Raw genomic sequence first — 17630 nt, 5'->3', positions numbered from 1 at the left:
TACAGTCACTGTAATATTTGCATGGGGAAGGGCTGTTGCCCACTGTCATTTAAAATACCATGTGAAAAGGATCTTTCCAATTGGCACGGTCACTAAAACAACAGTGTGTACAATGATGGCCATAGGTGTAAGCCCTGGGTAACATCCTTGCCTCTAATGTTGTGGGCTCACTGTTCCACTCCAACAAATTGAGCACAAAATCTAGGCTGAGCCTCCCAGTGTAGTAACATGGCCATTCAAAGGGAGTATCTATTGGAAAAGATGTTAAACCAAGGCCCTGTCTGTCTTCTCAACTGGATGTAAACAAAGCCTCATGACACCATTCCGAGGACCAGTGAGTTTCTCCTCCGTGTCTGTCCAACATTTATCTTTCAACCGACATGGCCAAAATCGACTTTCTGGCTATTTATCTCATTGCTGTTTGTGAGATCTTGCTGTGTACAAAATTGACTGCTGTGTTCCCTACACCAAAACAGTGGCTACACTTCAAAAGTACGTCATTAGCTGTAATGTGCATTAGGCCATCCAGAGGTCATCAAAGGCATTATAGAAATACAAGCCTTTTATTCTTTGCAAGGCGTGAATGCTTGTTTGGGTTAGGGTTAGCTAATCTGAGCCTTGAGGGCATTGAGAATTACTACAATTGGCCATGAGCATAGCAGAACAAAGCCAAACACACAACCGGGGCTCTGGTCTCTGATCGGTGTCTTGGACCTCCTGCTGTGAAAGCCCATCCTAGGACAGGAGTTTCCAACCTCCTTGAACTGCAGGCTCTGCCCTTCCCCAAACATGGTGCAGTATGCTGCTGCAGAGGGCCAATTTTTACTCCTCTAAATCAGGAGCTCCCCATTTCTGGCACTTGCACTGACATTGTTTGAGCCAATTAAATGGTGGCATCGGCCCCACCTCAGTGATCTGGAATGGGAATGCAGCCCGGGTCCTCCAGGGTGAAAATGTGAATTTGTAAGAACATATTTTAATTTCAGCTTCCTTCCAAATATGTTCTTCCCTATAAAATTGCAATCAAATTCAACCCATGAAACATTTATCTTAAAACAATTTAAACTTAAGAATCCTGGCTCGCAGAGTAATATTATATAATGCAGTGATTATATGTTATAGGATCTCATTAGAATTAATCTCGGATTGCAGCTGAGTTTCCTGCCATTTGAAAGTTATGAGAGTTTGGGATTGAGCTGATCAATTCCCCTTGTTCTGTCTTCAGCACAGGTTAGCCATTTACAAATCAACAACAATGGATATGAAAAGATAGCCACTGTTAAACCAGTTAAGCTGCTCATTCCTCCTCCTCTGACCTCTGCCTAATGATGGCTTCAGATCCTTTCCCAGCTAATTCCCCTGTCAGTCTAACTCCCACACAGTCATTCTTCTGCGAGAAAAAAAGAGGCTAGGACTGGGAGGATCTGCATGCCTTCAATCTTCCGATGTGGCCAATGGAAGAAAAAAATGTCTCGCTTAAAGATTATCAGCTGAGCCAATGGTGTGCACCTATGTGTTCCACGTGACTACATTTCCCCCTGTCTTTCACATGGGTATTATATAGTTCAATTCAGTGCAGCAGATAGAAGCAATACTAGAGCACTGGGATGTCTGCACACAAGTGCCTGACTAAAGTGACTTTAAACTGAAGCATGTTTCTTTGTATAATTAATGGAACTTCCTGCTCCCTTCCCTTCTCAGCTTGTAGTAAAACTAAACAAGGCACTGTACAGCTTGAAGAAAATTCATAAGAGTCTATTCTGGCATCTGAACTGTAAGTATTTATTTTAATACACTTGCCTTCTGAGATCGCTTCACTGCACAGCTCCAAAAGATTTGGCGTTTGTGTGATTTCTGTTAAGTGACAAATAAATGGGAAGAACATTTGAAGTTTGAGGAAACCAGCTCACATACCACAGAGTAACCTTAGATCACTTTTTTGGGAGGGGGCGTTGGGTGGATGGGGGCAGTGTTGTGGGGGGGGGGGGGGTTTGCGGGGGGCGGGTTTGGTGGCGTGGGTGCGGGAGAGAAAGTCGGCAGCCTGAGGGGACTGTCTGTCTGCCTGCTGACTACAGCAACAGACTCCTTTAAGCAGAGGCAGCCCTTTGCATTATTCAGGGAGCAGGATGAGATGAAGTATGCTGCTTGTGATAACACATTCGCCGTGTCCAATCAGTTTCACTGCAAGCACTAAGTAGAACAAACTCGACTGACCCTATGACGAAGGGGTACAGCCCTGTCCGGCCAACTCGGAGTTTAGCTTGTACAATGAGTTGCTGAAAAGACCAGAGTTTCAGAGGCACAGCTGAAGAGCTTTGAAATTCAAACAAAGGGCAAGCAGGAGGGATTTTTTTTTTTGTTTGTTGTTTACATTAATTAATCTTTCCTACATATTTTTGTATACAGCACTGAACGGTGCTTAATAAATCCTGAAGCAATCTGGACTTCTTTACACAGACAAGCTTAAATCCGCCTCCCATTCTTGGGAGACTGCTCAGCTGAAATCAAATACATAAATTCATTTAACATGGGAATATGTTCACTTTATTCTCTCTGAGCCAAGCTTTTTTTTCCCCCTTTCCTTTGTCTGCCATCATGTCATCCACAGCTCCTCCTCCTCCTCCTCTGTCCACCCCCCCCAACCACACTCCCCTTCACCACCACCACCCACTGTGAGCTAAGACACCTGAAGGCTAGACATAATGATCAACAGAGCTCTCGCCTGTCTGGCCTGCAGCCAGCTTTTTTCTACAATCAAGGAGCCTGCACGCAATGCATGACGAGTCTGTTCTACTGCACCGAGAGATCGGCAACTGTGGGCTTCCATATGCTGCAGATAGCTAGCTGCAACAGCAGACGAGAGCGAGCGCTTCCTTTGTTGAGATTTTTCTTTAGACACAAATTAATGTAATTTTTGGGACATCCAGATTCACAACAGCACTGGCAAGCCCTCCCGTTATAACGACCCCCATAAACTTTGTACAGAGTTTGACCAGACCAGATGGCCATGGGCCCTTTTATTATTTAGATGAGACTCTTCCTTTCAATAACATCATTCTTCCTGCTCATAAGGCCCTGCTTAAAATTTCCAGCAAAAGGAATCAGCTGAGTATTTTCAATACTAATTGACCATATGCAGAGGAAGGGCTCGTGTGGCAATCAGTGGGACCATTGTAAGGCTAACAGGATCAAGCCAGCCTTTGTCCCATTTGCAATAGTCACTGTGGAAAAACTGTACAAAAATTTAAATATTTTTGCAATCCTGACGTGCTTTATTTCAGGGCTGTTTCATTTCTGACAACTCATTTATATGAAAGCACTGAGGCTGGTGCTGGGCAACAAACTGATTGAATTAACTGATCTGTTCCAGACATTCCCATTCACTTGTTTCAGTATTGCAGCAATAAAATAAAATCCTCCATCGTAATGAGCTATTTACTATGGACATGTAGCTTTCCCACTTCAAAACTTTGTCACCCCTTTGATTTTTTTTTGGATGGGGGCAGGGGCTGAAAGGGTGGATATATGTACGCGCGTGGAGAAATACTTAATAAGCGCCAAATACAAATAGTAATATTGAGTGAAGCGTGCGATCCTAGTGCTTTCCAAGCAAAACCATGCAAACTGTTCCCCACCACACATAGGATGATATATCTCGACTATTTGCATTTTTTAAAAAGGCGTCTGAGTTGACACTATCAATAATGGGCCTTTAGAATTGCTGCTACCTTGCTAACTCAGCAAGCATTCCATTCCACCATCTCCAGACAAAATACCTACTTCACTGGCTAGTCTGATTGGGTCTTTGAAAGCAAATGACTCGCACCAAGGAATGAATTTAACTTCTTCTATGGTGATCAACTGAATCGTGCTACAGCTGTGCTTAAGTGCACACAGACAATTTGGTCTTCAAAGGACAGGGCACTGCCACGACTTATGGCCTTTTGTAAACCTTACAATACAAGTGTCTATTACCCGGACCGTTCCTTTATTACACCTTCCTCCTCTACCTGGATTTGAATGCAAGTCAGACAGACAAATTTGCTGGCAATAGACTGTGTTTGGTTTAAAGTGATGGGGGTGGGGTGGATGGGGGGGTGGTGGGGGTGGGGTGGTGCCGGGGGTGGGGGTGGGGCTGGGGCAAAGACGCTTCATCTATTATGGAACGTAACAAGGGAACTGTCACCCGAAGGAGCTGTCATTTACATAACCTCCGAGCAGCCAGGTGTGTCTGAAGACATTGGAAACATGGCACATTTACTTCTCACAAGATGGAAATTAAACAAAAGATGTGCTCATATATATCCCCTAAATGACTCTTGCAGCAAGAGTCAGCTTTAAATGATAAAAGTATGTGACAGCTGAAACAAATCATCGCCATGCCTGAAGAGGAGCTGTGCTTTTCCCACTGTATTAGTTCTGCTATCAAAGCACCAAAGAGCATCTGCAATCTCTCCAGACTCCAGCTCCTAATAATGCGGATTTAGATCGGTTTGATGGAATTAGGAGGTAGTCATAACAAGAGGTTCCTGTGAAATCTAATCTTTTTTTTAAAAAAAAGCCACTGCCTATTAATGCTCGGAATTCTTCCAATGCTGAGCGCAAGGGTGGGGGGGTGGGTGGTGGGGCGAGAGGGGGAGGGGGAGTGGGGGTGGGGGGGAAATGAGAAGCTGGTGGATAATTACGCTGCTGGTGATCTGAAGTATATTCTTTGGATTACCACGTCTGGAAAAGAAGAAAGGCGAGTGTCGCATGATGAATCCGCAGGGGTTGTCTGGACCTTTCATACAGTGCAAAGTCTGTGTAGTCAGTGCCCTAGCCAGGGTCAGCCTTTGCCCTTACATGCTCCTCCCTGCTCCAGGTGCAGCCACTTACTTGCTGCCTTTGCACAAACTGAGCAGGATTGTGATGATGCAAGGCACGAGTTTCAGCCACTGAATGTTGGTACACGGGCCATGTTAGAGGTTTACAGCTGTATAAACCCCTACGCAAACAACGTTAAGCCAGACAGACTGCATGATGCCGCCATAGTTAAATCTGCACTGCAAAATGTCGCATTGACCTGCTATCAATCGATGTATCAAATATCATTTTACAATTAGCTTAAACCTTTTTCAAAACCCCAGGAGTTGAGCTGTACCACAAATGGAATTTTAACCGGCTTATATTTTCTTTCAGCCTATAAGAACGATGCATTTGCTGTCCTCATTACTTCATTTTGTTTCACGAAAACTCAAACACTTTAAAATACATAAAATAGTTTTGCAAAATAATTCTCTCCTTTGAAACACAAGTCACGGTTCTCAAAGGGTTAAAGGTACCCAGTCACCACACTCCACCTCCCCCCGCGGCCCCCCCCACCCCCCACCATGGGTAGGGGAGGTGACACTTAGCTAAGAATAGCAAGAAGGCTGTTACCATGGCAAATCAAATTAATCAATCAGTTAAATCAAATATGGCGTTGGAAGAGGGAGTCATCATCACTCATTAGCTAACATTGGAAAGATTCAAATGGGAGACGTCCATTGCATGTTGCTGTGTCAGGAAAAATCCTTCTTGTGGAAAATGTGGAGGAAAAGCATTTTCATCATTTTTTTACAGTTCCAAACGGGCTAATATCTGGCCATAAATTTCTAGATGATGTACTATCTTAAGGTCTGCATTTGTGAGAACTAACGTTAAGAGCACAATAATGTATGAACTTCCACACTACATTACATTATGGAGCAGTTTCCAATTAAATAAACTTCTTCAATCTCAACTCTCTGTAACGGGCCAATTGTACAAAAATAGACCTGCGGAATTTGAAGAGGAAAATTGAATCAGATTACATTGCATGGAATATGTTCAACATAAAAAGTTGATTGGTTAACTCGGTACTATTTGGTCATTTATTGAATTGCTTCCCATTTTCATCCAACACCCAACCCTATCCATCCACCCATTTCCAACCATTCACAATTGTAATTTGATTCAGGCCACTTATGTGCACGTTTCCAGTCAATACACTTTTCCACAGATTTGATTATCAGCAAATCTTCTGACTCATTTCTTCCTAAGAAATGTGTTCCTTGTAATCCATTTTGCCAACCTCTGTCTGGAAGACGAAGCCAACCCCTCGTGACAATCAATAATTGAGCAGCTAGCAATTGAATTCTGTGAAGAGATGCATTTAAAATCAAAAGTTCAGACATGCTGTGAGTCTGACTGTCTGGTTGGATTGCAGCAGACATGTGAACCTGTCTAGAAAGCTTTTCAGCAAATCTGTCACTCCACCTAAACCTAATGTTAGAGAATTCTTCCACCTAGTGTATTAATCCCATCCCTTTTCAACAAAGCTGGGTATTATTGCACTGCTGCTGATTCAGAAAACACACAAAAATGGGCAGTTACAAATTAAAATGCTTAACTAAATCAGTGGGATAGAATCTCTCTTCTGGTCAGCGTATGTGGACAGATTATGCTGCACCAGGAGCACAGTCAGTTTTCCATTTGTCAGACAGTGAGAGTTACTGAATAACCTACCATTGAACAGTACGTGTTTTATCCAATTGTCCCATTTTAAGAATACATGATCATTAACAACTCAGTTCAATGGGTTAAGGTTTTTAAAAAGTATAAGAATTCCCAAAGTAAATCAAAATACGCTTATTCCTGACCATTTAAAAACTCAAACTAACTTTTGAGAATTCATTTGAAAAATACAAGAGCATGCCCTGTAGCAGAATCTGAATGTTTTCCTTCAATTTGAAGTTTTCCCTTTTGCTGTTTTATGTGGTGGAAATGCAAGGTAATGAATAACTTGGTTGTGACTGAGGGGCATCCCTGTGTAGCTCAACCCATTTCATTTGCTGTACATTAGTTCCACTCCTGGTCACATAGCCTTTCCACCAGGGTATTCAGTTTCCTATTTGTGGATCATAATTTATATTTTATGAGGTTGTACATTAAGAATCAACTTTTTTTTTAAGCACCCTGAAGCTTTTTTGGCCAGAAGCAATCCGTTTTTTTTTTGGCTTTTAAGTTCCAGAACTGACTATGCAAGCACAGGCAGAGTCAGAAGTATTTTGTTTCAAAGCAGGAAAAGGAAGGCAGTGGAATTGTGGGTTTTCTAAAGAGCTGACGAGTGCACCCAGGCTAATTGGAGAACAAGTTAGTCAGACATCAATAAGTTTGTATTGATGTATAAGATATGAATTCAATCTGTTTTTAATTTTTGCTGCCTTTGTCTTCTAAACATGTCAAATCATGCTTAATACATTCAGAAAAAAACGCCAAGCTTATTTCCCAAGTGATCATCCCTCACAAGCTAGCATGGCAATTGAGCTTTGGTGCACTATTTGATCAAGGGAGCTTTGCTGTCAACCTGTCCCATTTGTACACCAAGCTCACAATTCCAGGCTTGCTGCAGGATAGTAATTGTGAGTAGGGGGTGTCAATGTTGCTTTTCCTCCCCACCAAAAGGCCAATTGTTTATATCACAACTACTCCACTGAGATCAAGGAACATGCCCACAACTTTCCTGGCCCGTTTCATTCAGTGTTTCAACAGGCAATGCATACCTCCACTAAGCCACTTGTGGGGCAATAATAACAAGTCCTTTAGCTTTTCTTTTATTATTCATTCATGGGATTCGGGCATCATTGGCTAGACCAGCATTTATTGCCCATCCTAATTGCCCTCGAGAGGGTGGTAAGCCCCCTTCTTGAACCACTGCAGTCCATGTATTGTTGGAAGACAGTGCTGTTAGGAAGGGAGTTCCGGGATTTTGACCCAGCTGTTCACACTTTTTCTCAAGGGGTGATATGTTTCTTGAAATTCACACCCTTAAAAAAAAAGGACATGAATGCTGGAAGTTTGAATGGACTTCAGTTTAATTTCCAGAGGAATTGGCCTTCAATGGGTTAAAGCTGAGGTGATCTCCGATGTGAAAGAGCAGAGTCAGAAAATGTATGAGAAGGTGGAACTAAGGACATGTCCTTTCCATTACTTTAACCAGCTCACCTCAATGTGCAGCTCCACACCCAGGATCTGCAAGGAAGGTTTTCACCTCACTCTGTTTAACACCGAACTCTCATCTTTTCTCACTTTCTCACTCTCTTACATACTGTTCAACTGGGTGAAGAGAACGGCCTGAAATACCATGGTATTTCATTACATCGTCTGGCAAAAAGGTAGAATAACTGTAGTGAATTGTCACATAATCTTATAATTTACAGGAGATCTTGTTGCAAAAAGAAGCAACCTGTTAAGAGAAAAAAAAGTCCCAGAGATAGGCTTATTCATGTTGAACCTCATACGCTACCCTTTATTTGACATCCATATTTGTTTAAAAAGAATTGCAGAGGGTAAAACATCATTAAACATGACAGTCAAACTGGCTTCTTTCTGCACCAATTTTATCAAAAACAACAGGAAATGGCTGGCTGGAAGTAGGAAAATTAAATAAAACTGTACCACCTAAGCATCTTTTATGATTAAGAAAACAATTTAAAACTGTTGTAGTGTTAGTTTTAATTGTACCATCCACTACATAGTACAGGGTTCCTTTTTAAAGACGTGCAGTGTCTTTCTGTTCAACATGAAGCACTGGAATCCAGTCTGGATCACAGTTCTCTGATAACAAGCCAATCCATTCACACATTGAATATTGCAGCAGAAATTTAAGCAACGGTATAGAATTACCACACCCTGACTTTCATCAGTCTTCAGTCCAAAAAGACAACTAAAGCCCTCGCTAAGTTTGGTCTATAGGAAGGCATCTTAAAATTAATTTAAATGTGCAGATTTTGATATTGAGCACAATCTGCTAAGGAAATAATGCGATGGAAGCAGTCAAAAGAAAATTGCTTCACTGATATATTGGATTCCCATCTCTTTTAGCCAAGACATCACTGTAGAAATAAAGTATTGAATGTCAACTGGGCAATGAGCTGGGTCATATCTTTGGCTCTGAGTCCTCTGAGATCTTCCTGCAATCTGCCAAACATCCTAAACTTTCATGACAAAACAGTTATCATCTTATAAAAAGCCTTCTCATCACTGGACTCCAATTCAATAGTTATTTTTCAAATATAAAGTGCTTTCAAATTTTCCTTTGTAGATTGTGTTTAATATACCCAATTGTTTTGTCTAAAATGAAATGTCTGCAATGTTTCAGCCAATTGTTTTCTCACCCTCACTGATAGCCATAAACCCAGGGTATTAGAGAAATGCACTGCCATCTCCCACTGCAATGGAGGAGTGCAGATCGATTGGTTATAGGAACCATCACAGAATCAATCCTTTACAAACCAGTTAAGAGATAAAGGCACATCCTCTTCCTAGTATTTCTCATTAAATGTTAATGAACTTGGTCAGTATGGCTCCTTAATGCTGTCAATTACAAGCCCTACTCTCTTGCTTTCCCTTACACTGTGCAATAGTTGCCAACATCACCAATCTTCCAACTATCAATTTGTTTTAAAAATAAAGAAACGGATTATGGGGGATTTACCAGCACTGTGTGAGGGGGCAGAAACACCTGATAGTCATACCACTGCATTAGTATTGATTTCTGTCCACCAAGGCTTGTTCCATTTATTGTACGGGAAAAGGCAGGGTCACTTTGATTTAACTACAATGCCAGGTGCAAGGCCATTGCCAGGATTTAAGATAAATTAATCCAGCAAATTTGTTAGATTCATCTTTGGAATTGTGACATTTTCTTTGTACAACCCTTATTGGATCGGAATTGCATTCCATTCTTTCAAGTGTCTCATAATTTTACTGACTGTTGTTTTCAATTATGCAAATTATTACTCAAGCCAGAGGCAACCGACCAGTCTTTTACTCGGGTTTTTGGTCATATTAAAGGTACTGTGCAACGTAAGGTGTTGAGAGAACACGACGACACAGCAGGTTAATGACTTTGACTCCATTAGTTTCTTTTTTTTTAAAAAAAAAGGATTCTTCAGCCTAGGAGCTTAAACTAAAACCAGCTATAACCACACAAAGCTACCTTTCATTGGTTTGGAGCAGTTGCTGAGATGAAAAATAAAATAAGGCTGTCAATAATGCATGAAACAACCCATGCTTTCTCTGTATAACAGCTTGCAGCTGAAAGGATAAATTTTACACAGTTCAGTGAGAATAGTAACAGTGAGGAATTTTGATTTTCCAGCACTTTGCTTTCTCCACACACCACCCCACCGCTCTCCCCCCCCACCCCCCTCTCCACATACTGTTTGCAGTTATTTGAAAGCACTTGTAGACCCATAACTCTAAAAAGTACAGAACGTCCTTCACAGGTTTCAGGACAGCCACATATTTCCTTCTATCTTACAACATCTGCAAAACTTGACTCTACACTTTCAATGCAGAATATTGCAAGATTGAACCAGAAGAATGTATGAAACCAAATAGGAAAACTTTAAGCATGGCATTCTACAATGAACCTAAACATTGTTTTATTATTTTTTTAAATTCCCCCTGTAGTTCTCGAGAGGTTAATAAAAATATATGTTAGGTCATAGTATAATAACTTCTTTCTTTCTCAGCCAGTGTTCTCATGATGCAGAATGCCTTGAATTTGGATAAAAATTGTTCCAATGCTTGACCTTTGGCTAACTGAAAATGTGAGAAACTTTTTTGGGCTATAGTGCAACCCTTTATTTTAAACTTTGTGTTCAGCCAATATGTACATATAGCACTCTGTGTACTTCATGTTCACACCCCAATGAAGTAAATCTATCTAATTAATCCCAGGATGGACCAAACCTCAATGACATTTATCTTGCTAAAATGATTTTTTTGCTGCATATCATCAATTAGACATGGATCACAACTAACTTTGGCTAAATTTAGTCTAGAAATGATGAGGAAAGTTCCAGCCGAGTACAATGCATTAACCCTTGAAATATATTTCATAGAGTCCCACCCCACTCTATTCTTTCACTATTGTCATACCTAGTCCATTGTTTGGTCCTTGATTACTTGTGATAGGTCCAGTGACCACTTTAGCCAGTATTAAAAGCTCAGGATAAATCAATAATGTATTTAGAATGGAAGCTTAAGTAAGATTAGGTAAACCAGCGGGACACAACATTCTTCCTTCCGAGCATGGACTCATCATGTGATCTGCAAAAAAATCATAGGTGTGAGTTGGGGTGATGGATCAGGGGGCTGGTGGAATGAATTAACTAGTATTATATAACACTAGCTTAATGAATCATGTTCAAGGTTCTCACTTAAAGATCAAGTGGGAATAAACTTATCTGACTTGAGAAGAGAATTGAAACTGAATGAAACATATATATAAATCTAGGTGAAAAGATGGTAGAAAGAGTATTACGTAGACATGTATTTGACAGCGCATAACTAGGCCATCTGGTCCATCTGCTGATGCTGCTGTTTATGTTCCACTCAAGCCTCCATCTACCTTGGAAGGAACATAATCAAAAGGAACTATCAGGAGCATTTTGAGGATTAATCTATGCATCTAACTCATGACAAAACACTCATCTTCATGACGGGACAACAATGGAGTAAGAATGAGGTCACAAATGAGCACTCTGTGGATGCAAGAACTAAAATTTTGTCGAGATATATTGAAGCACAAGAGAACCAACTTCTACCTCTGATCATTATCACACACCTTTGGTCACTTCTGGAATTTTTTAAAATTTTGAACTTAGTTTTAAAAGTTTTAGTTTTAAATCCTTCAAGGTTTTCCTGTGCTATCGATGTGAATTTGGATTTGTGCGAGTTACTTCTGCCTTCAGTAAAGATTACATGGCGAATCCTGACAAAGGAGCACATAATAGGGCAAAGTATCGTGCAGCTCTGTAACCTTATTTAGGGTGGGTCTCATTTTCTACTTGCAGATCCAAAGATGACCTCACTGATTAGTGCCTACCTTGTATACTTAAAAAGAAAAGTTTATTGCAATGTTTTTAGTTTGGTCTGACTGACTAATTGGAGCGCTGACTCCCCATGATCACAGCAGTTAATCACGCCTTATTTGAATGGATTTGAATGTCTAAGGAGTGCGTCCAATTTTCCCTCCATGATAGCTAGTATGTCTAATGACATTTCAAAGGGATTATTTAGGGCGGAATTTCACAACAGCAGGATTTTACGCTCTCGCCGAAGTCAATAGAGTTTAAAATGGCTCGCCATATTTTATTGCCCCATCTCCACTGTAACAGCGCCGTAAAATTCCAGCCATAGTGTAAACCCACCTGGTAAACAAGTACAAAATCTGTGGAAAGGAATATCTTTGGATGTGGCTAAATAGAAGGGATGGACTTGGAGCATACTGTCTAGAAAATTGATTAGACTTGAAGATTGATGAACTTGAACTTCAGGCTTTTTCCTTAACTGTTGAACCTGTAGTTAGCTAGGCGAAACAATAGCTAAATGTCAATTGTTCCTTACTGAAAAGAACAGTGCTGAATAGGCCAAGACATTCCAGCCTGGGACAAATACAAATATGACCCTGAAAAGCAGGCTCTCTTATATTAAAATGGGGGAAGCTTGAAGAAATCTTACTACTGCATTCACATGTTAGATTTCAGTTTGTGTTTTTTTCTTACATTTCACCAAATAGCTGTAAATATAGCTGCATAAAATTCTGCACATGAAACAGAGGCAATTTTTTCATCCTTCTGAGTCCCCCACCCAACGTACCGCTCAGTTTCTGGAATTCAGCAAAATCCAGAACTGGGACATCGTAGGTTCCAAGCAGCAGAGTGTGTTATTATAATGTTATTTAAGCCACGTCATTCTCTACTCCATACTGATGTTATTCATGGTGTTAATTAAAGTGTTACTGAGCACTTAACTCTTTGAATTGGCATATAAGGTGAGCTATGCCGATATCACTGACATTTTTCTTAAGCCTAACATTGAAAAACATCCCAAGATAGTTCAAAATTGCCATGTAAATGAAAGTCAAATTTGTTGAAGGTTGCCAATGGTAATATTTGCTGGTTATTCTTGATGGTGGCTATATATGGCTGCTATTGATGATGGTTGGTGCAAATCACATCCATAAGGAAGACAAATCCTCTTGCATGCTTCCATCCTTCCTTTTTGCTACTGTGACACGTGACAGTGTAATCATGTGCACATTAGCATTATCATATAATTGTCAGTTTCATAAAAAGCTATTTTAATTTTATCTACAAAAATAACACAATAATTAGTGGTGAAGTAATAGGCAGGTCTTGTGACACAATGGGTAATGTCCCTGCCTCTGAACCAGTTTCAAATCCCACTCCAGGGCTTGATGGGCAAGGAACATGTGTTCATAATGTGGCCAAACGGGTTCTGCATAATCTGCAAATCCTTCCAACATACACCAATATCAGGTGGCAAGAGCGGGAGAGATTCCTGGTTAACCACGTGATGGGAAGAAAATTGAAGCCGCTACCATCACTAGCCATAGGTCTGCACTACAACATGCATATTGAAGTGCATGTTATCACAGCACCTGTGGGGATGGTTGTGCCAGTTGGCTGGACAGGCCATTGGGGATCAGATTGGTGCCAACAGCACAGGGTTTGACCCCTGTTCCGGCTGGCATGGATTTGGGACCTGCCTCCTTGCTCTACCCATGGCGGAGGTCACAGTGCTGTTGTAAGGACCTGCCTTTGGGCAGAAACTGAAGAAAAATAAGTGGAGTGTAGTTCCCGGCCCAATACAATAACTATTCATCTTCTTGTGGTGACTAAGGCAAACTCAGGCCAGGGTGTAAAACTTTTCCCAGTACGTTTTATGGAAGTGAACGGATAAACCAATTCTTCCACACGATATTAAACTGCATAATGTAGAATCCATAGTTAAAAGTACTATGTACAATTTTAGGCAGTTAAGTAAAGATTTCACTTTTATTAAAGACTTAAAAAGATTTGACATGGTAAAGAATGACTTGACCCTGCTTAAATAAACTAGCCTAATAATGTGGTTTAAACTGGTTAAAATATTGTTACAATTACTGAGAATGCTAGGCAGCCCACGGACTGTCAAGATTTATCTATCACTATAATGAGGTGGCACTAGTTCTGCTCATGAGTACCATGTAGATTTACAAGGATTTAATTCTGCTTGACATACAGTTGGCTTAAAATGGCATATTGCTTTCAATATTAATGCACTATGCTAACTGAACTAAGGGGAAGCCAGAAAAGTACATGAGGGGAAAAAAAAAATAGGAGGATATGTGGATAGTGATAGATGAAATAAGGTGGTTTGTGTGCAGTATAAATCAGTTGGATTGAATGGCTGGTTTCTGCTGTAATTTCACATAATCCTGTGCAATAATCAGTGGGGAACAGAATATAATTGAACTGGTGCCATCTGATTGGAGTCAGTGCATCATAGAGTGAAACAGGCAATGTACAGCTAATGATGCTCTATCTAATTGCCCAGTTACACCATCGGGCCATAAGCATAGCCTGTAGATAACACAATACAAATGACCCCAAGCACTCAGAGGAACAGCTATGACAGCCACTCTCTGGTTACACATGATCAGATTTCTAATGTTCACATGGCTTTGAACACTCAATATTTTCTTTCTTTTCTCCCCCTCCCCCACAATCGATAAACTCCTCCACTGATTTGTTAGGTAAGGCTAGAGGCTGAGCAGGGCATTTTTTTTTTTGTTTCGTTTGAGCAGTTAAGAAAAACTGTTATCCGGTCATCAAATGTGACCTTTAATAGAATAACATAAGATAATAATGCAACCAACAAAACCTCTGCTAACCACAGGCATGTTTCCATCATAATAAGTAGCTGTACAGTAGAATCATGGTGCCTGGGAAAAATGTCATGAGGATTATGAGAAAGACAACCACCAGAACAAAGACATTTTGGCAAAGCAGTGAGGGAGTTTCATTGGAAAACCATTGAATTCAAGGAATTCCGTCTGTGTATTATCGACATACATTTACAAATGTTATTGTATCAGCAAAGTATTCATTTAACACACTAAACGGGATTTAGTTTCCAGAATTTTGAGTTACAACTGAAGTAGGCCCTCCCATTGGAATTTGATCTCTTGTGGTTTCTGCAAACTGGTGATACCAAATTTCCTTTGCAGAGCACAACAGATCACATTATATCTGTAAAAATAGTTTTCTGCAGATCACTGGGCATTGTAAAGAACACTGAGAGATGACAACACAAGATATTTGTCAGTTGCCACCATTCTGTTGCCAAAACAATAATTTGGACTTCTTGAAGTCCTTATTTCCTGATTGGATCGCTTCTTGCTTACTTTATGGTGACTTCTAGCACCAAATCAAAGAGTGCCATGAGCAATCTTTTTGGGACCGGTGTATTTTAGAACATTTCATTCATGGAATCATAAAAGTTACATCAGCAACCTAGAAGTTCCTGAAAGAAGCTGATGAACCTCATGTTAACTGTAGAGGGTTGTATTATCGAGGTCAGAGTACAGTAGCTGAATAACCAGGAATGATTTTAAAGGCATTTATCATTAACCTGCTATTCATTGATTTATAACTACGCATTCAAATAAACTCGCACCAGGCTCTCACTTTTCAGGTTTAAAGTTGCATTTGAAAATAGCAGCACACTTCTATTTTCTACACTGCTCTGAAGACCGTAGGTTGAGGTTGCATCTCTAGCATTCATCAGAAGGGAGCAATTGAGCACAGTGTGGAAAACATGAATGTTTCATTTGATAGGGGAAACTTGGGTTATTCCAAACATCTGATGCCACTCCCAGTTACTAATTATTTAGGGTAAATCATTTTCCCACTTACTGCATTGTGAATGTAAGGGTCTCCATTTCTGGCAGCAGGATATTAAAATAACCTTTCACTTTCCTCATCTGTCAAATTGATTGACTGCTCACTGCATCTCCAGACTGAAACAGCCTAAAGGAGGTGGCTTTACTGTGGCAGAAAGCTCCAGGGGTCTTGCCTTTGCAGATGTTGGCATGTGGAGTAGACAAGGAGGGATGCAGGCAAAGAAATTTGAGGTAAAAACTTTAAGTAGAGATTGAGATCCAGGATCAAGGTGAGGCCCAGCAGGTTGGAGGATTTACATTTCAGCAAGCTGCAGTCAGAATCAAGTTGGTTCGCAGGATTTATTCCTACTTTTATTAGTTCATTCTTGTTACTTTCTTGTAGAAGACTGATTGATTGACTCCTACAAGTTTTCTGAGAGGTTTCCAGATGTTTTCAGTGCTGGCTGTCTTAATTAAATTACACAGAAGATAACATTTCTGGATCAGTAATCTCATTATTACTCCTACTATCTAAACAGATTGAGAAAGTTTCTGGAAATTATGATTCAGGGGTGACATCACCAATTCCCCTTTGCTCGCCCCTCAAATGCTGCTGAGTTGACAGAAATTTCAGGGTTGAGAGAGCCTGACAAATGACTGCCTGTCCCCTCCTCCACCATCTCAAGCAACACTGAGCTCTCGTCAAGACATGCCTGAGAGCTAATAGTGAGACAAAAGCAAATAGACTGAATTTTTCCATGAATACGAGCACACTGTTGCCAGCAAAATCCCATAGGAAGGAGGAAAGCAGGACACTTATTTTTTGAACAACAATGGCTGCTGAGAACTAAAATTAAGATCACTAAAATCATTTTGCTCAGATTGAACACTTAGGCAAGAATGAGTTTGCTTTGTTAGAAAGACTTGACTCTTCATTTACAAAGTTAACTGCCACACTCGGTGCTTGGAATATCATACATTTCAGTTGTGCATTATACCAGTTAGCAGCGCTATCGTGAGATTTTACACTTAACTTCAAAAAGCTACAGAGTACAAATGCCCGTTTGCAATATTTATAGGACACTATTTTCATCTTCAGTTTCAAAATGATGAAATTACAGAAATATGTTCTGACACGCAATTCCACTTGTCTGTCCTCCAGGCCACCCAAGTCTCTCTGATTTTGGGTCAGCAGTTAAGTCGAGCATAAGAGCAATGTGACTGAGGGCATCATTGTTAGTTCCACATCAAGGTAAGTGGGGCATATTATCCAGCATACTTACCCTGGAGGCACAGACACAGATTAGTATGTTGTGCTGGAAACGTAAGAATTCATCAAGCTCAGCCATTTTTCTGACCCAAAGCTAAAGCCTCACGCAACTGGAAGGTAGAATTTTGTTACCCTCTTATTTACTTTGCATCTGCTGTAATTGCTATTTACTGTAACTTCAAACTGTCTGCCATAAAACAGGTGATGAGAGTCACGGGCGCCTCCAAAAAAGCAGAGGAGGTGTCTGGCATTCCGGAGAGAGAGAGCAAAAAATCCACCTGCCTAGACATCTGCCCCATGTGATTTTTTTTTTCTCTATTTACAATCACGTAAAAACAAACCTTTCATTAGAACGTTTGTCTGGTTTAAACTTTTTGATCTCACGCTCTCTTCTGAAGCACAATTTACGCAGTGTTATTAAATGATTTATTTCATAGCCACTTTAGATTGGACTCCAAACTTAGATTGGGCCCTAAAGAGTGCAGCCTGAAAGACGAGAGGATGCTGGCCTTTACGTATTCAGCCGGCTCACTCAAAAAAGGTTCCTCTCAATGTGTTTTCAGACACGCTCTTATGTCCATCCTTCCTACATTAAATTCCTACATTAAAACAGATCAGCCT

The 17630-nt window shown here is 40.5% G+C and overlaps 1 long non-coding RNA gene across 1 annotated transcript in view; it reads left to right on the top strand.

The window, feature by feature from the left end:
* Window positions 1-1582: 1582 nt before the first annotated feature.
* Window positions 1583-17630, top strand: part of LOC121289254 — a 44399-nt gene continuing 28351 nt past the window's right edge. The window contains exons 1-2 of the long non-coding RNA XR_005945521.1: window positions 1583-1774; window positions 16902-16991. This is a non-coding gene — a long non-coding RNA (uncharacterized LOC121289254). The remainder of the gene's footprint in view (window positions 1775-16901; window positions 16992-17630) is intronic.

Source organism: Carcharodon carcharias, chromosome 16 (genome assembly GCF_017639515.1).
Source record: "Carcharodon carcharias isolate sCarCar2 chromosome 16, sCarCar2.pri, whole genome shotgun sequence".
Classification (NCBI taxonomy): domain Eukaryota; kingdom Metazoa; phylum Chordata; class Chondrichthyes; order Lamniformes; family Lamnidae; genus Carcharodon; species Carcharodon carcharias.
The sequence above is the reverse complement of the archived record's forward strand: the minus strand, read 5'-3'. Positions and strand labels throughout refer to the sequence as shown.